The 20,860-nt window shown below is 36.7% G+C and overlaps 1 protein-coding gene across 1 annotated transcript in view; it reads right to left on the reverse strand.

The window, feature by feature from the left end:
* CAMKMT (calmodulin-lysine N-methyltransferase) overlaps positions 1 to 20,860 on the reverse strand; it is a 280,065-nt gene that overhangs the window by 250,286 nt on the left and 8,919 nt on the right. Inside the window, exon 3 of the mRNA XM_015557945.1 lies at positions 17,107 to 17,171. The gene's annotated coding sequence lies outside the window, so the exon portion shown is untranslated. The remainder of the gene's footprint in view (positions 1 to 17,106; positions 17,172 to 20,860) is intronic.

The following is a 20,860-nucleotide window of genomic DNA, read 5'->3' on the forward strand; positions in this document are numbered from 1 at the left end:
TGCTAATTAGACCACAACATAGTGAGATAGCATACAAGGAGTTGCCTTTTTTGAAATTAAATTACTATGTCATATTTCAATATGGCTGGCATTTATTGAACATTTACCATGTGCCATGCATTAAGTCAGGGGTTCTCAACCTTCTGGCCCTTTAAATACAGTTCCTCATGTTGTGATCCAACCATAAAATTATTTTCGTTGCTACTTCATAACTGTAATGTTGCTACTGTTATGAATCGTAATGTAAATATCTGATATGCAGGATGGTCTTAGGCGACCCCTGTGAAAGGGTCATTCAACCGCCAAAGGGGTCGCGACCCACAGGTTGAGAACCGCTGCATTAAGCACTTTTATTTTTTATTATTTAACTCATTTAATTTTCACACTAGCCCCAGAAATCTTAGTAAAGGAGTAAAATACTACGTTAAAAGCACATGATTTGATTAAGCATTGCCTCAGCCACCAGAAAGCTAGTTAGTTTAGGAAATCATCTGAGTCTACTATAGAGGGAGAGTTAACATGTTAAAATTTAAGACAAATTTACTCTATTAGTCTAAATGAAGACTTAATCTGGCCTCTATCTAAAGTATCAAACAAAGTTTCAGAGAGCCATTAAATAATACACATCAATTAATCATCATCATCTGCTGCGTCAAACATTGGAAAATAATGTCAAGAAGTTACCCTGTAATTACTTTGTGGCTCCTTGAAAACCCATTTGACATAATCACTCTCTGACAGCTGCAAGAGGGAAAATGTTCTATTTCTTCTCCCACCAGTACCCTCCTCTGAGAGCCAGGGGCATCACTTTTCAGCACTTCCTGATCTGCCAAATGTTTATGAGGGAAGTGTGTGGGGTGCCTTGGTAATCAGCGCTCCAGAGACCAGTCAGGGGTTGAGAGTTTCCAATCAAAGCTGTGGATTCAGGAGAGTCGCTGTCAGGGGAAGAGCAATGGGCTCATTATTACCAGTGCACGGGGAGGAAAATTATTCAAGTACAAGAGAAGAGTACCTGGTTTTATCTAAAAGACCCCTGGAACATTTCCCTCCCTTCTGTGTTTGACATTACATTTCCATTTACAAAAGAAACCCTCCGTACCCAGCGTATTACAATATGGTAAACATTCTTCTCTGCCAGTATGAGGGTCAGTAGTTAAACTGTGACCCCTTCCCATAAACTGGGCCAGAAGTTCAACCATCCTGAACCCCGCTGACAAAGCCTGTACTTTCCATACAGGCTGTCTGGCCCTAGGACCACACGTGTAAACTGACATGGGCTAAGACTCCCTCTGAAAGGGAAGCAGTCAGTTTGATGGCTCATTTCCAAGATGTGACTATGGTACTCCACTTCTCTGAACACTTAGGTTTGAGCTAACATCTGAGTCCAGTTCTCCACCTCCCAAGGGGAGTGTTTTCTCATTTTCTATTATAATTACACTTGGTTTTCGTCAGAAGCATCCACCAGAAGAAAGGCCTACCTATCTGATAGTACAACATGATAAGCTTAAAACCCCAGGACCTCGGCAATAGAATATAAGAGGAACCTAGAAAAAAAATCCTGCAAAACAATCCTACTGTGGGGAATTGAAGTTTTATATTGCACGGAGAATGCCTGTGCTCTTATCATGGATTTTTTCATTTTTTCCATCAGAAGAGATATAAGGTAGGCTTGCAACACAGCAAGATTTGGAAAGTCTATTGCATTAATGAAAATGTCATTGGTGCAGTATCTTATACCTCTGCTGTAAAAAAGGGGGGGCAGGGAACAAGGCCATGAAAAGAAGAAAGCAATAAAAAAACCGGCAACGCTATAATAAATACTGGGTTCTGGTAAGCTATTTTATCCAACTGACAAAGCCAAAAAGGGGGAAAGTCATTTATACAGTTTGGTACTTAAAATTGGATTGGGAAGTGCTAATGGTATTTTTCTAATTTTCTTAACTTTCTTAGCTCCTCCTCAGAAATTACTACAAAGATAATTTATCCTATTTCTCAAATTAAAATGCAACCTGAAAGGGAAAATATCACTTTACAAAAAAAAATGTTATTTACAATATCTTCAAGTTAAAAACAAAACTTAGGTAGAAGGAATAAAATCTTTCATTAAAAAAGAATAAGTTAATTGTGCTAACCTAACTTAAGTCAATATCATTCTCACTTTTGTCCCCAACAATGCCACTTGCATATTTATGAGTAAGAGAATTCTGCATGATTAAAAAATGAATTTAGACTCTTTCATAACTGGCACTTTAAAGTATCTTTTTAAATAATAATGTGCTACAACAATGATAATTTTACTCATTAAAACCTTATTTATTTACAGCATTGATATCTTATAGTACTCTTGCAAATCTTTAGTAACTTAACATTACAACTTGATATCTTTTCCTAATCTCCTGTAATTTATCCTACTTAATTCCTTGCTTCTGGATATGCTACATTTGCCACCCAATGAGTTTATTTCACTGGTCATTTACTTTTAACAGTAAAGCCAAACTATTTGAACGGAATAATCTCCCTGTAAATCCAACACAGTAAAAAAGGACTCTTATTTATCCAGCATTTTGTGCCATGAATTGAAGCTTTATTGCAAAGAGTAAGCAATAAACAAAAACACCTCAGGGGTCTGGGAGGAGCAATGTAACCAATTACATTTAATTAAATCAAAGGATGGGAGCCCCAGGGTTGAATGAGCTGAAGAACAAATTTGCATTAACACCTAGCAGCCAAACAAGTAGCTCTGGGTCTAGTCTGCAAGTACAATTGTTGCCATCTATTCTCTGCACTGAAGGGGGGCCATTAGCTAAATTCTTAGGCATTGTTTGTCCACTAATGAGAGGCTGCCTTCTCAACATTTCACTTCATCACACATGAAAATTGCCTACTAAAATAAAGAGCTTCCTCTGAAAGCTCAGAAACAAACATCATTACCTGATTCCAGTTTGCAATTTGGTGAAAACTTTTCAGAGCTGCTACTGTAAAAGGGAGGGGGGGGGATGAAAGGTGTGATTCCAGACCCTAACTTTACATTTGATGGAGATCATATGTTTGAGCAGATTCTTTTGAAAGAGACTATAAGGCAGGTTATTCCTTAGGTTCCACCAAGAATACCTCTGTTCTAAATAGAATACTTCCAACAACTTGAGAATCTCAAACATTCTAACCTTAAAGCCACTCTATTATTCAAATCACAATTCCCCAAACAATGCTCTTGCTTTATGAAGACCTCTCCCTTGGTGACTTACTATTTTTATTATTTAGGGAATTTTGTCTTAATATATTAATATACACACATATATCACATGTGGTATCACAAACTTCATTTACTCTACGAGAGCCAACTAATTATAGAAAGTTAACCTAATTCTGGTAGCTTTTGTTCTTTTGTCTTACACATTATTCTTTAGTCTCATTAAAATATTACACTCTCAAAAATGAAACAGAACAAAAACCAAACCCTGAAAGGGTAATCCAGTAAGTCATTAGGAGCTCCACTATGGTAGAAGATGAGTAGTAAGTATGATAAATAGAGACCAAGAAAGAGCAAAGATACAGGTCTGGCTTAGGCTATTTCAGATTGAACAACCATCCAAAACTATAGTTGGAAGATATACATCTAGAATATTAATTTGTATTATTGATATATAATAATTACTAGAGGCCCAGTGCACAACATTCGTGCACTGGGGGATGGGGGAGAGGTGGGAACCTCAGCCTGGCCTGCACCCTCTCACAGCCCGGGACCCCTCAGGGGATATCCGCCTGCTGACTTAGGCCCACTTCCGCATCCCCCCCAAAGGGTCCTTATCTCTACCAGAGGCAGGAGAGGCTCCTGCCACCACCGCTGTGCTCGCCAGCCATAAGCTTGGCTTCTGGCTGAGTGGCACTCCCCCTGTGGGAGCTCACTGACCACCAGGGGGCAGCTCCTGGGGTTGAGCGGCTGCCACCTGGTGGTCAGTTCACGTCATAGCAACTGGTCATTCTGCCATTCGGTTGATTTCCATATTAGCCTTTTATTATATAAGATTATGGATGAAAAAGGGGCCACATAGTAAATCTCACAAGCTCATGGTGGCCTTACAAACTCAGAGACCTAAAGTAACCACATAGGCTGGTCTGAAATTGAAATTTCCTAACTAAAAGTGAGTCATGGTGGGTGGTCATATCCTAGGCCTATAATCTTCCTTGACAAATGTGTATTTCTACCTTAACTGAGCCTGTCTATTGTCTTTTTGCATCTACGATGTCAGATGGGATGGGGTCTTGGGGGGTGAGTAAAAAAGGTGAAGGGATTAAGAAGTACAAATTGGTAGTTACAGACTAGTCATGGGGATGTGAAGTACAGCATAGGCAATATAGTCAATAATATTGTAATAACTATGTATGGTATAGATGGGTACGATACCTATCAGATGATCACTTAGTAAGTTAAAAAAATAGAGTTAAAAAAAAAAGTCAGAGTTCAAAATATATTCCATAGACATGTGTATCAATTCATTTACTTGTTTTTTTTGAAGACATATTATGATTTAATTCATCATTTGGTTTCCTATGCATATCACTTTTCACTTCTTTGCAAAACTTTAAAAATGAGTTTTTATTGTCATGGATGAACTGATGCTCTCTTTGAAAATATTTCAATTTTATAATTATTCAAAAAGTCTTTACTATATCCCCCCTCAAAGTAACACATAGTAGAAATAAATCAAACAATATAAAGATCAATAGAGAAGTAATTAATTTTTCCTTCACCCTATCTCCTCAGGTCCCACTTTCCAGAAGTGACCAATGCTATAAATTTGGTACATATGCTTTCACAGCTTTTGGCATATTCACACATACACATTATACACATTACTCAACACATCTTGGATATCCCTCCAGAATAGAGCATACAACTCAATTTCTTCTTTTTTATTTATTGATTGATTTTGAGAGAGAGAGAGGAAGGGAGAGGGAGAGAGAAAGAGGAACATCAATGTAAGAGAGAAACATCTATTGATTGCCTCCCACACAGGAATCAAAACCACAACCTGGGGATGTGCCTTGACTGGGAATCAAACCAGTGACCCTTTGGTGCACAGGCCACATTACACTCAACCGAGCCACACCGGCCAGGGTCAATTTATTCTTTTTAATTATTATATAATAATACACTGCATAAATATACTGTAATGTATCCAACTGTTCTATTAATGATGGTAATAGACTCATCAGACTGTTCCCAGGATATTTCCCTTTCCAAGCCAAATAATGCTGTAATTAACATCCAACCCTGTGCATGTGTTCTTAGGTACCAGAGGACTGATACCAAAAAATGAGAGTGACGGGTCAAAAATGAAAAATGATAGTTCGGTTTTTAAAAACCTGTATAGGAAGTTTTAATATACACAAAAATAAAGAGAATAGAACTCCCATTTACCCATCATTCAACTTTAACAACTGCCAAATTTTAATGTTCCCTTTTACCCCTATGAAATTTAAACTATTAAAATCTATTTAAATATTCAAAACTATAAAACACTATTAAAATCCATTTTAATAGTTCTGTCTCCATGAATGACTCTAAAAGTTTATCAGAATCTCTTTTAGAACATTAGTCTATAGTAAACATCAGTATTTATTCTCTTTAATATTGTACATAACTTTCAAAAAATTCACCCATAATATTTGCTTCCTCCCTCTACTCAGCTCTTTGAGATGGAGAAACAGCAGAATCAAAGCATCTAAGACAGCAGAAAAATAGACTAGGAAAGATCATCCTAAAAGCATAAAAAGACCTTGAAAGGGAACAATATCAGGCAGGCATAGAGGTATATTAAATGACAGAGGCAACAAAGAGAAAGAAAGGAGTAACATTAAGTAGATATTTAAAAGCTAGCATTAGCTGGGAGGGAAAGTACTTAAGGGATTGCTGGTGGTCCGAATGGGAAATTTAAGCAAAGAAATAGCAATTTATGAGGAATAGTACATGCTATTTGAATGTATTTTGGAACTAGCTGCTTAAAATATATTGCACTGATCAGCAAGCTAAGCTAGGTGAACAGCCACTTAGTGGCCTCCCAGCAGAAGATATTTAGATGAAAAAAACATCATCCATGCATAACAAATTAACATTTCTTTCTTCTTAAATATAAGTAGCATCTCTACTAAAGAAAGGTAATATAGAATGTGTGTATATGTACACAAATATGCAAAAAAGACACAATATAAATGTGTTCCTGGGGGGTGGGGGGGCCACATATAATAAAATTTTAAATGTATTAGAGACATGGGCTATTTAAAAGAATCCAAAAGTAAATTACTTTGTATAGTGAACATTTTATGATATAATCATATCTTTACTTATTTAAAGTGTGGGATTTTTAAAAATACATTTTTATTGATTTCAGAGGGAGAAAGAGAAACATCAATGATGAGAGAGAATAATTGATCAGCTGCCTCCTGCATGCCACCTACTGGGGATCAAGCTCGCAACCCAGGCATGTGCCCTGACTGGAAATAGAATCATGACCTCCTGGCTCATAGGTCGAAGCTCAACCACTGAGCCACACAGGCGGGTCGGTTTTCTATTTTTTTTAAATATATTTTTATTGATTTCTCTGGTTTTGCTCCAGCTTCCTTGTACTCACCCATGTGCTAGCCTGCCATGTAGTCCTAGAAACCCCAATGGCCGATGGCCATACGGATTGCACACATAATGAACTACAGCTGGGAGCATAGAGCTAGCTGATGCTGGAGCTAGCTGATGCTGGAGCTAGCTGATGCTGGCTGGTGCAGAAACCCTGGACACTGGCTTGAATATATATTTTTATTGATTTCAGAGAGAGGAAGGGAGAGGGAGAATTAGAAACATCGATGATGAAAGAGAATCACTGATTGGCTGGCTCCTGCACACCCCCTACTGGGGATCAAGTCCGCAACCCAGGCATGTGCCCTTGACTGGAATCGAAACTGGGACCCTTCAGTCTGCAGGCCAATGCTCTATCCATTGAGCCAAACCGGCTAGGGCTTTTCTATTTTTAAATACTAAGTTCACAAATCCATAAAGCATTTATTGATTCTTCACTATATGTCAGGCACTGTACATACACAACCAAAAATAAATCACTCTTGATGCTAGGAGCTTATAGTCTAGGGCAGTGGTTCTCAACCTTCTGGCCTTTTAAATACAGTTCCTCATGTTGCGACCCCCAACCCTAAAATTATTTTCGTTGCTACTTCATAGCTGTAATTTTGCTACTGTTATGAATCGTAATGTAAATATCTGATATGCAGGATGGTCTTAGGCGAGCCCTGTGAAAGGGTCATTTGACCCCCAAAGGGGTCGTGACCCACAGGTTGAGAACTACTGGTCTAAGGAGTAATTTAGACACAATTATATATGACGTTTTAATCATGTATTTTTCTTAAGTCTGCAGGTAAACATAAGATGTATGATTGTAGTTGTAGCTTAGAAAGAGTCAAGAAAGGGTTTATAGAAGGGGTGACACTGAGTTGATTCTTGAAGGCTGAAGAATTTTAGAAATGAGGGGAGAAATTTATAAAACTTGTGCAAAACCTTGGTGATTCACCTCAATATATTTAAACTGAAAATGTTTTTATTTACCATACATGGTCTTATTACCGTTGTAACTAGATAGTTAATAATAATATAAAGAAGCAAAAGGGAGGTCAGACATTATCAGCATGGCCACCTGGGCAGCTTCACCTGGAAGCTGCAATGTCACACTTCCCAGGGAACCACAGGTCCATTCTCTGCCGATCACTGGGGAAGGGGCAGATGGATGCATACACAGTAAAGTCAGGGTGATGTAGGGAAGGTACTTGCCTCTCAGTCTAGCCTGAGGAGCCATGGATTGGCTAGAGGGGGTGGAGCCATTGCAAGCACATGAAATTTCAGAAGGTTAAAATCCCAAGACAAAGAAATTCTTCTCTCTCTCTCTCTCTCTCTCTCACTCTCTCCCTCCCTCCCTCCTCTCTAAAAATCAATAAACATATCTCGCTCTCTCTCTCTCTCTCACTCTCTCCCTCCCTCCCTCCCTCCCTCCCTCCCACCTCTGGTTTTGCTCCAGCTTCCTTGTACTCACCCATGTGCTAGCCTGCCATGTAGTCCTAGAAACCCCAATGGCCGATGGCCATATGGATCGCACACATAATGAACTACAGCTGGGAACATAAAGCTAGCTGATGCTGGAGCTAGCTGATGCTGGAGTGGACTGTGCAACTCTGGTGCAGAAACCCTGGACACTGGCTTGAATCCTAGCTCTGTTGAAGGCATGGCTGGGCTTTTTCCCTGGTGGGACGGAGGGAGATGGGACCTTGCAAACTCCGGGGTTGAATTCCATGCCAATAAATGTCACTCCTCCCATGCGAGTCTCAGAAAACGCCTTTTCTCCTAACATCGCAAGAAGCCCACTTCCACCAGCAACAGGTGGGGACACAGAGAGCACCCCACCGGTAACAGTTTACTTAAATGAAACTTTTTTTTAGTCATTTTTAATAAATGTGTATGTGTGTATGTGTGTAAAGATGTTAGAGTGAATCTATATACTAGTATTAGCTTCCCCTCCCTTCCTGATACACCACCTAAAACAATAGTAAATAGATTTAAAAATGAAAGTAGGGTTCATAAAGGCACTAGAAGATAGCAGCAAAAAGCTGAATCCTAAATTGGCAGTGGGAGAAGTCATTTATATCTCTATAAATGGAGGTGAGAATGGGCTAAGTACAGAAAAATTTGTTGAAAATCTATTTACAAAGCAGTTAGACCTTGAAATCATATCTCTCACTCCAAACAATTGTCATCCAGTCTGGTCTCCAAAGAATATAAATTAGAGGGTCTCTGGCCTGTAGAGCATTAGTTCAGTTGAGGGGAAAAATACCTTTGGGTGAGGATTAACAAACAAAAAACATTCAGCTCACATTAAGCATTCATAGAGTGATGCAACAAGCACAAGCCAAGCAAATGGCCAAATACCGGCAAATATCCATAATTCTCTGTGGAAAGGCTATCCACAACCCAAACTACTCTGTTAAAGACAAGATCATTCTTTTAGATGAACTTGTGTGACATGTTTATATAAACAATTATTAAATATCACTCTGATAAAAAAATGTTAAAACAAATTTTAAATATAACTTGAGAAACACAATGAATACCTTAGAGAGAGGGCTGTGTAAAAACACAAATCAGTATTTACCATTGTGTTATCATGCAAAAAGCAGTATTTTTTTAAAAAGAAAAAAAAACTGAAATAAAACAAAATCCACATTTGGCTTTATGCTGTTAAAAGAAATGCATTCTTTCACCCCTATCCTCACTCCCCAAATCCCCACTCCATTAGATTGTCAACTACCTTTCAGAAACCCTAGAGAGCCCACTTTTCCAGTGACCTTTAATCAGTCTCCTCTGAGACACAGTCCACTGGACAGAATTCTTTTCCATTTGCCAAAGTTATTTTCTAGCACTCCAAGTTTCCACTTTTAGTTTCAATTCCCACCATGAACTTTTAAAATTCATTTCTTGCCATTTGGGGGAAATGCTACCTTCAAGAAATACAGCAAAAGAGTTACAAATTCTCGTGTGACCACTAGCTAAATATTAATTTTTAAGCAAGTTATCACGACCTTGAAAAATTGTTAAGAAGAATAAATGGTAATAATATTCACAAAATTCCTGATAAATACTGTAGGGGATGCAAAAGAAATAATAGCTTTTTTAAAAAATTGATTTTAGAGAGGGAGTGAGGCAAACATCGATATAAGAGACACATTGATCCACTGCGTCCTCTCCGTGCCCCTATGGGAAATGGAACCCACAACCTAGGTATGTGCTCTGACCAGAATCTAACCCATAACCTTTCAGTGCACAAGACGATGCTACAACCAACTGAGCCAGACCTGCTCGGTCGGGGCAGAAATGATAGATACTTTTTAAAAGACAGACAAAGAAGTACTACTCAGTATTTGCTCAAAGAGAAAACACACACACACACACGCACACGCACACACAACCACAAAACACTTGCTTGGTATATCTTCTGCCAAAACTTGGAGGAACCCAAATTAGAAACATCCCTTCAAATATTTAAAGAAGGGAAAACCTAGCAGGTTTATGGAAAAGACATGAACTACCTTGCAGTATTATTGCACTGTTTAGCATTAACACCTTATGAATCTAGAAAGGATTATAGGGTTTCTTTCCGTCTTTCTCACAACTGCAGCACTTTCTATTATCAAAGAAAACCAGTCGAACTCCATAATTTTTTTATTTTAAAAGTGCATTAAAAAGAGACATCCTCTAAATGTTCCTTCCCTGGTAAATAGCAGAAACAAATGCACAGGGCTGTTTAGGGGGCATGCTTCCGCAATATTGTATCAAAAGAAGAAACTGCCCTAACAACTAGGTAGCTACAAAATCAGACAACTGCAGATACCTGGCTAGGAAAACTACCACCTAGAAACGTTTTCTAACCTACCCTCCAGAAGTCTTTCTAACCAAGAATACATATATATTGTGATCCTCTATAGACAGGAGCTAAGAGCCAAATCCAGAGCCAGTCCTGCATACCACCAGCTCCCCTCTTGCACAGGGCCCCCTATAGTCTCAGGGCTGCTGACCATGACCCATGCAAATTAACCACACAATGCACTGAACCTTACAATTTTTTAAACAGACCTTATAAATTATCTGTGTCCAAACTCAATATTCTGCCAGACTGAGTTTTTAACCTCTTTGTACTCTTGTGAGCTAATATGGGGCTAGAATGATCTAATCTCTAATTTCTTATCTCACAAAGGTATTGCATCTAAAGACACAATACATTAACATAATATGCTCCAAGCTCCATGGAAGAAAGTGCTATTTAAAAATAAATACTTTATATTTTTTCACTGGTAAAATGAATTGCTCCCTTTCCCCCCAGTGCTTTCCTAAGCAATTTGAGAATTTATCACAGCTTTCAAAAAAAAATAAAATTAGTACTCAAGTTGGAATTTAAAGAGTTAACTACTTTTATTCAAAATAAAAATAACTTTGCTTTTTCCAATTATAAAACTAATACATGCCATTAGAAATCAAGCAATTCTGAAACATATTAAAAAGAGGAGAGCCCTCGCTGGTGTGACTCAGTTGGTTGAGCGCCATCTCATGCACCAAAGGTCGCCTATTTGAGTTCCCAGTCAGTGTATCCAGGTTACAGTTCAATCCTCACTCGGGGTGCATACTGGAGGCAGCCAATCAATGTTTATCCTTCACATTGATATATGTGTCTCTCTCTGTCTCCCTCTCCCTTCCTCTCTGTCTAAAAATCAATAAAAGTATATTTATTAAAAAGAAGAGAGTCATCAATAACCTGAACACCCAAACCAAATATTATGAACATTAAGACATACTTCTACCTATAAACATAGCTACTTAATGCATATATGTATTTTACATAAATAAAATCATACTTTCTATAGTGGTTTTTCTAACCTAACGTGTTTTAGATATCTTGAACAGCTTCGTAATGTTCCATTTCATAAATTATCCATAATTAATCAGTCACTTAAGGTTAAAGATTTATGGGTTTTTTTCAGTTATTCATTGTACTACAATAAATCCCTTTACATTCTAACTTTACAGTCTCATTTCATTTTTCTTTTAAATATGTTTTTATTGCCCTAGCTGGTTTGTCTCAGTGGATAGAGCATCGGCCTCCAGACTGAAGGGTCCTGGGTTCGATTCCAGTCAAGGGCACATGCCCGGGTTGTGGGCTTGATCCCCAGGGTACGGCATGCAGGAGGCAGCTGATCAATGATTCACTTTCATCATTGATATTTCTACCTCTCCCTCTCCCTTCCTCTCTGAAATCAATAAAAAATATTTTTTAAATAAAAATAAGTATGTTTTTATTTATTTTAGAGAGAGAGGAAGGCAGAGAAGGAGAGAGAGAGAGACATCAATGAGAGATAAACATCAATCAGCTGCCTCCTGCACACCCCCCTACTGGGGATTGAGCCCACAACCTGGGCATGTGCCCTCACTAGGAATCGAACCAGAGACCTCTTGGTGCATGGGATGACACTTAACCAACTGAGCCACACTGGCTAGGGCAATATTTTGTATTTTAATAAGAATATCTCCTTAAGTAATAATTAATTGACTACAAACCCAAAGGAGATCAGCTTTGGATACATCACAAAGCAGGTTTTGCTATCAGACCACTAAGAAGGATCTAGAAATAGGAGAATGTAGCTGTGTGCATTAAAAGTCCAGGTCAACCCTAGGATTCACAGGTGTGAGGGTGGGAAGGGCGGGGTGGTAGTGTCACACTATCACATGTAAAAGTATATAAGGCAGAGGATCTACAAATTTCTCCAGGAGACACTAATGACACACAGAGTACTGTCATGTAGCCCGGCCAAGAGAAAAACAATTTTTTTGCACAGAATAGCAGGACAAAAAAAAAAAGAAAGAAAATTGTTTAAAAAGAGAAAAAAGGCAAAAATACAAAAAAGGGGGGCGAGGGGATGGGAGGGAGCCCTAGCTGGTTTTGCTCAGTGGGTAGAGCATCAGCCTGCAGACTGAAGGATCCCAGGTTCAATTCCAGTCAAGGGCACATGCCTGGGTTGCAGGCTCGATTTCCAGTGTGGGGCGGGCAGGAGGCAGGCAATCAATGATTCTCTCTCATCATTGATGTTTCTATCTCGCTCTCCCTCTCCCTTCCTCTCTGAAATCAATAAAAATATATTTTTTAAAAAAGGAGGGGGAAGAGAATAGCTGAAGGAATCTTACCAATACATTTCCCCAAATTTAAGCTGCAGTGTTAGCCAAAAATCCTGATTCATATTAGGTTATTGCAATGATATATAATAACTTTTGATTTCCTATCCTTTAAAGGCTTATATGCATTATATTGTATATATTACATACAACACATGGTATGAGAAGTATTAACTGTTTATGCTGCCGAAAGAGAACTGTGTGCTAAAAAAAAATACAAATGAAGCTATTATATACCAAATACCAAAGAAGTAGTTGCACTGTATATATGTCGGCCAAATCTGCATCAACAAAGTGCAAAACAGAATCTCTTTTTTATGTCATAAGCATCTGTAGATGCAAGTAGGGGACCTTCCCCACACGCCATGCACATCTATAAAATAAAAATGTTTTCCCTAAGTGGCAGCCCTGACCAACTTTAAAATCATTTTTCGTCAGAGAATTTTCAGCTGAAAATATTCAAGGACAACCGAATTGTGAGTAATATATTTATTTTTATAATACTCATTGCAAATTGATTTTTTTAAATTAAATTCAAAATATCGTGGCATGTAGGGATAGTTTCCGTTTTGGACATGTGGCAGTTAACTGGTTAAAAAAAATCATTTCAGTAGAGGATAGAGATGACTTTGGAGAAAGAGAAAATTGCTTTGGAAAAGACATAGCATGATGGGGTTTCCTTGATTAGAGGTCAGGGACTGGCTGGAATGGAGATCCTACCCACAGAGAAAACAGAAGCAAGAGATCTGCTGTGGTGCTAGCAAAGTACCCTCTGACCCAAAGTACTGTACATGTTACATGAAACACAGAAGCAGCCAGCACCTCGTTTCAGGTGAAGGATGTCATCCTATACTTTCCCGTAGGTAGCTTGATGGCATCTCTTTCCAAGCACGAAGAATCAATAGTGCATACAACCTCTCCACAGAGTAACTCTGAGATTTTAAAAGGAAGTAGTTTCTCGAGTAGTAGAACTCAAATAATAAAATATGTATACCCACCCATATGGTTGGAGGTAAGCACAAAAGAGCTTACCTTTAAAAATAATTTGTTTTCCACAATAGCAAACATATATAAAGATAAGACCGGGGTCATATTCTATAGAGCAATGAATCATGCAAAATCATTGTGGAAAATTCATTTCTTCCTACAACATTCAAATGAATTTAAACGGTGAAAGGTACCTCAAAAATATAAAACAGGTCATACATTTAAAAACATACAACATTTTTAAATAATAAAGGTAAATATAAATAATGTCTTCTAATATATCAGGAAACAAGAAACTATCTAGAGCAGCGGTTCTCAACCTGTGGGTCGCGACCCCTTTGGCGGTCGAACGACCCTTTCACAGGGGTCGCCTAAGACCATCCTGCATATCAGATATTTACATTACGATTCATAACAGTAGCAACATTACAGTTATGAAGTATCAACGAAAATAATTTTATGGTTGGGTCACAACATGAGGAACTGTATTTAAAGGGCCAGAAGGTTGAGAACCACTGATAGAGGTTTCATTTATTTTCTAAAATTAAGGATTTTCTCATATCCTTTTAATTAGAGAATGAACAAATTCAGGAAGAATTATTCTCCACTCTTTGAAAATTTACAATGAACAAAATCATTACTTGTTTTTAAAAATACCTTAAAGGTGAGATTAAGGGTTATACAAACCATGAATATATTTTATAAAACGTCAGACTTTTGTAACTATAAAATATTTTAATTACGTTATTCTTTCTATTATCAGGAAGCTATATTAACCTGGAAACTAATTCCTGAAATATATGGATAATTCTCTGTATTGATTCTCTCACAATATTAGAAACTTTTTTCCTCATTCTAAACATCCCTCAGTATACTTACTATCAATGTACTACTGTGGTGATGATTTAGGAATTGATATTCTTATATAGGACTTTTTCTATATATCAATATTAACAATGTTCGAAAATATTCCTCTATTTGAAGCTATAAGTATAAAAATTCAACTATTTAAAACAAAAAAGCAAATAAACTAAAAAATTGGTCAGAAAAATCTATTTTTTACATTAATGAGTTCCTGAATATAGTAAATATATAAAAACAAGTCAAATGGAAATGTTTAGACATATGTTTTTATATGTTTATATGATGAAAGCTTATTTATTATTCAAATTATTAATCCAAGTATGTTGAGCTGTGAGACAGAATTATGATGTGGCGCCCTCTGCTGGGTTTTCACAAACTCAACCTAAAATCACAATTAGTGTAAAATCAAATACTTGAGTGATTAATTTAAAGAAGAAAAAAAATCTGAAAAATTACTTTTTTAATCCTTGATCGTTTTAAGCCTTGGCAAAGACTAGATAAAAATTATAATCAATCCTTACTTTATTGTAACCAATTTTTTTCATTAAGCAAAGTATCAGTATAGATTTTTCTTTTAAAATAAAAAGAGTGTAAAAGTTACACTAAACAACATGTTTTAACAGGTCTTATTTTTGTCACCACTTCTATCACTTGGAATATTCAGGATTTGAAGGCCACATTAATGGCAAGACATTTTAACAAATTACTATTTTGGTCATTTATTTTTCCTGCCTTATTAGTTCTATCAAAATAGTTATTTTAAAACGTCAGAATAACTCTTAATATTATCTTCATTATTAGAAAAAAAACTGAAAAATTTTAGAGATACTCATCACCAGTAATAATAAACACTATAGTGTCCACTATGAAAATGCAATATATATTACACACTTTCTATACATTATATCCAGTTCCAAGAGATTTTTTAAAAATTGTGGTTCATGGAAATGATATAAATTACTCAAGATGAATTTCAGAACCAAGATTCAAATGTAAGTAGGTCTCATTCCAAAGACTCAAATCTTACTACCAAACAATAGACAGCAGTGAAGAAATACTTTCAACATGAAATCTCTCCCTGTGTCAATGCAACAAATGAAGTGCATATTCTGTGCAGACTTTATTCTATGCAGACAAGTGAGGGTTTAAGGGGTGGGGGCAGCTGATAGGAAAAAATGTTAGAACAGTATAAGACAGCCAATCAGTATATGAAGTAATAGCCTGGACCTTTAGGGAAGTATTTTTGTTTTACATAATGCTGCCAGCTAGTGGCCCTGCTTTATACTGAGTCACTGGGAACAATATTTTATTTTTACACTACTGAATCAAAATTTCCATATTTAACACTCTCCAATCATGTTCCTAAATGCATAAGCCTGGCTTAATGATATTTTACGTTACCCCAGAATTAAAGGAGGATGCCTCCTCAACCACCATTAGCATCCCTTGGCCTGTCCTTGCCTAAAACCCCAATAAAAATGTGAGATATGCCTAAATAGGAAACAATTCAGGAAGTGCCAACGTGTAGAAACGAAAAGATATCCATGAAAAATAAACTTACATAATTTTAAATATTTTAGGATTCCTGAGGATATTTATAAAATCCTTAGTGACAAAATGCATATTTTTCTATACATGAAAAGTTTGCCATAGTGTGGTGTATAGAATATGACATTATTCTATGCAGACCTAAAATTAGGGAATTTAATAAAGCAATACTATTAGCAAAGAAAATTGTTTTAGTTCCGACAATAAGTAGTTACAGTTCTAAAATTTCCTTTAAGAAAAAAGGTATTCGAGTACAATTTTTAACACTTACAACTGTCATATCACATCGATAATTCATTATCTTAAGAGAAATATCCTAAGCAATACACATGAAGAGATACCTAGCTTCTATCATGGTATGCTATTTGGTGCAATGATAAAAAGATTTTTTTAATTTCTTTAATTATATGACTTTATAATGATTTAAATGATTTTCTCAATGGAGAAATCACAACTTACAGGCTTAGATGAAAACAGCAATATATTCTATAATAGCATAATATTGCATAAAACAAAAACATTCTGGTATTAAAGTACATTAACAGCAAGGGAAAATGTTCTGGCTTCATTCTGTAGTGAGAGAAAAGAAGCAGGAAGTGGAAAAGAAAGCACCCAAACCACAACAAAGAAGAGACAGCCCCTTTGTTGGATTAACTGAGAAGGTCAAAATGAAAAGAAACAAAGGGGATAGTACTGGAGAGTCCAGGATTCCTCTGACCTACATTCTCTCTCACACCCACAACTGCCAAGTGTAAAACTGCCTTATCCCACTTAGTAGGCGCATTGTATAGGAGGCTCATTTTGCAGCTAAAAACTGTAAGAGTTTCCATTGTACACACACATTAGTCAGTATAATCAACATTAGTGAGAACAAACACCAATTATAAATTCACTTTTTAAAACACAAAATATTTCTACGTAGTGATCATATAACTTACAAACATTTCCTGTATTGTCAAAGCTGGTAAGAACATCTTCAATATTCAAAGATCCACTATTATGCCTGGAAAGGAATAAAACATTTTCTTTAATGATTCTGGAACATTAAGGTTTGCTTTAAAAAAAAAAGTGATACACCCAATACTAACAAACCTTTCCATGTTATATTTTTAAAATATTTCTGTCCACTAGAGGGAGAAGGAAAAGAAATAACAGAATATAGTCCTCCTAGTAGTTAATGAAATAACAGTTCCTGATGCTTGATCTACATTTTAAAGTACTAATATTTTTATTGTTGTTTTAGTTATATAAAGGTGGAATTAATTATTAACCTTTTTTTTCAAATCCTCACCCTAGGCTATTTTTCCATTGATTTTTAGAGAGAGTGGAAGAGAGAGGTAAAGACAGAGAAATATTAACGTGAGAGAAACACATGGATCGGTTGTCTCCTGCACACGCTCCAACCAGGACACGGGCCAGGGAGGAACCTGCAATGGAGGCACGTGCCTTGATTGGAATCAAACTCGGGATCCTCTGGTCCACGGGCCTACACTCTCTCCACCGAGCCAAACTGGCTAGGGCAATTATTAACCTCTCTAAAGTTAACAAAACCTTACACTTGGAGAATCTCGAAAGGAAAATAAGCAATCAACCTCCAGAACCTCAACAATACATAAATGTACTTTATAACAACCCAAAGAATTCAGAACTTCAGTCACAAGGAACTAACCAACCTTCAGGTCTGCACGTTCCATCTATAGGGAATTATAAATGTCAGAGGGCAAATTCTTTGTATCTTTTGCCCACTAATCTTAATTCCACTCTCTTTAATTCTAATCTCCCTTCACTTGAAAACCCTTTAAATGTTTAATTTAATTACTAATATTTTATTCATCCTTATAAAAGATACTATTCTTCACATACAAATGGACCCAACAGTCAATAATAGGTCATAGAGTTTGAGTTGCTTTTCTACGGTTGGTAAAATATTGGTGCTAATGCAATCTTCTACATACTACTCTATATGCCTTAAACCTATAGTTCTTTAAGTTATTATAACAATTTACAATAACCATTTATAATAAAACTTACAACAACACTACTTTAACTTTGTCATTAAAACATATCATAAATGATATATAGTGTTATGAAATGAATTGTATCTTTCCCAAAATTGATTTGTTGAACTTCTAAACCCTGGTACCTCAGAATTTGGGAGATTGGGCCTTTAAAGAGGTAATAGCCGTAATCGGTTTGGTTCAGTGGATAGAGCGTCGGCCTGCAGACGGAAAGCTCCCAGGTTCAATTCCGGTCAAGGGCATGTACCTTGGTTGCGGGCATATCCCCAGTAGTGGTTGTGCAGGAGACGGCTGATGGATGTTTCTCTCTCATCCATGTTTCTAACTCTCTATCCCCTTCTATTCTTCTCTGTAAAAAATCAATAAAATATATTTTTTTAAAAAGGTAATTAAATTGTGGTCTTTAGGGTGGGCCCTAATCCATTATGACTTGTGTCCTTATAAAAAAAAAAAAAGGAGATTAGAACACAGACTACAGGGCACATGCACAGAGGAACTACTGAAGAGACAGCAAGAGGGCAGCCATGGCGAGGAAAGGAGAGAGGCCTGGACGGAAACCAAACCTGCAACCGCTTTATCTCAGACGTCTAGACCCAAAACTGAGAAAATAAATGTATTCTTTAAGCTGTCCAGTCTGCAGCATTTTGTTTTAGGATCCCTAGAAAACTAATGCATGTAGTACGAGAATACATGTAACCTGTATCACCCTTCTAAAAAAAACTTCATTTTTATCACAGAGACCCAGTTCTTTGATAGAGTGACTAAGTGAAAATGCAAAAAGTTATTTGCCAAATAAGCATTGGGCTCAACAGAATCATATTTTAAGGTAATGAAGTTACCAACCACAAATCAAAATTTCAACACCATAACACAATGATTCCGTACCTTCTCTGTGCATGCAAGCTGAGGTTACTAGTATTTATGCTAATATGGAAAACCACATGTGAGACAAGAGAGAAAAAGAACAACATATTGAGCATCTAAAATACAAGATGAAGCTATTAAAATTATCAGCAATACAGCATAAAACTCAAAAACATTTTTTCCTAAATATAGGAGCCATAATATATGGTTCCTTAAGCCCAGCCAGCATGGCTCAGTGGTTAAGCACTGACCTACAAACCAGGAGATTCAATTCCATTAGATTCCCAGGCAGGGCATATGCCCAGGTTTCGGGCTTGATCCCCATTGTGGGGCGTGTAGGAGGCAGCCAATCAATGATTCTATCATTGATGTTTCTCTTTCTCTCTCTCTCTCTCTCTCTCTCTCTCTCTCTCTCTCTCTCTCTCTCTCTCTCTCTCTCTCTCTCTCTCTCTCTCTCTCTCTCTCTCTCTCTCTCTCTCTCTCTCTCTATTTTGTGTGTGTGTGTGTGTGTGTGTGTGTGTAAAATGACTGCTAGGCTGTTTTGTTTTGTTTTGTTTTGTTTTTGAATTTGAGCCCAGTTCGCCGACGACAGCCCTTTTTATAAGTATCTTCTTTCTCAGGATTCACACTACTAACATTAAAACTATACTTTTTAAATGTAACTTCAGTGTTCATGTTTGCCTCAGATGCCAGCCTTGCCAAGCTTTACATGGGCACCTATAATATCCACACATATAAGGATGCCATACATCTAATATCGTAAGCATACCATTCCCATCACTATTTTTTATCTACTGAGCACTCACAGGATACTTACTAAATTCAGTGGGGTGAGGATTTGCTTTATGTTTTTCCTTTCCCTAGAGAAGCAATATATGATCTTGCTGCAGTGTATTTGTTTTACTAGAAAGATGCATCACAAAGACAAAGTCATTCTTGACTTCTTGACCATTCTAAGCTCCTAGGACAAGCCGAAAGTCAAGAGTTTTCTAATTCAGCAATTACCATAGCAACAGGAGTCTTATTCAAAGAAAGGAGGACAGTTAAGCCTCTCAGCTTTTTCTATACCTAAGACATGTACATATTTATAGATGAATATTTCAGGCAATTCTATGGTTCTAAATGTAATGGAAGTATTTAAAGCTTTCAGAATATATAAATTCCTACTACACTAAAAATAAGTTGACATACGGGGGAGTGGGGAACAATTTCTAGTATCTATACAGTAAATTTTGTAAGAAAACAGATTCCAGCTTATAAATCTGGGAGAAATAATTTTTAATGGAAGATTTTTAGTATAAACGTCTCCTACTATATATTAGTTTCCTGTACATGCAGCTATAATAGCAAGAGCCTCTTCTATAAAGTTCTAAGAAATAAAGCACCAGAAAGACAAGAAGATTTTGCCAAGGAATAAAATACAAGTCATGTCCCAAAATCTGATTTCCGAATTCTCAATACTCACTTTAGAACAAAGAGTCGTCCATTCTCAGATATTTAGAAAAGACAACAGATCTTGGGGATTTCATAACCTAATGTTTACATTGTCCAGACTTTTGCTTCTGATGAAAAGTTACCAAGGGAAATTCTTTATTCTTTCTTTTTAAGAATCATCATGTAAAGATGACAGAAAATAATGGTCAAAGTTTTAATGTGGACCACTGCTTATAAACCTTTTAATAGTATAAAAAAGATATACCTATGTATTTTGAATTCAAAAATATCTAAATTGTCTAAGTATTTACCTTCTTGGAGTATTGATTTCAAGTCGAGTAAAACTTTGGAAAAAAAAACTTTAAAGAAACAGAAA

This window comes from Myotis davidii, unplaced genomic scaffold (genome assembly GCF_000327345.1).
Source record: "Myotis davidii unplaced genomic scaffold, ASM32734v1 scaffold6, whole genome shotgun sequence".
Taxonomy (NCBI): domain Eukaryota; kingdom Metazoa; phylum Chordata; class Mammalia; order Chiroptera; family Vespertilionidae; genus Myotis; species Myotis davidii.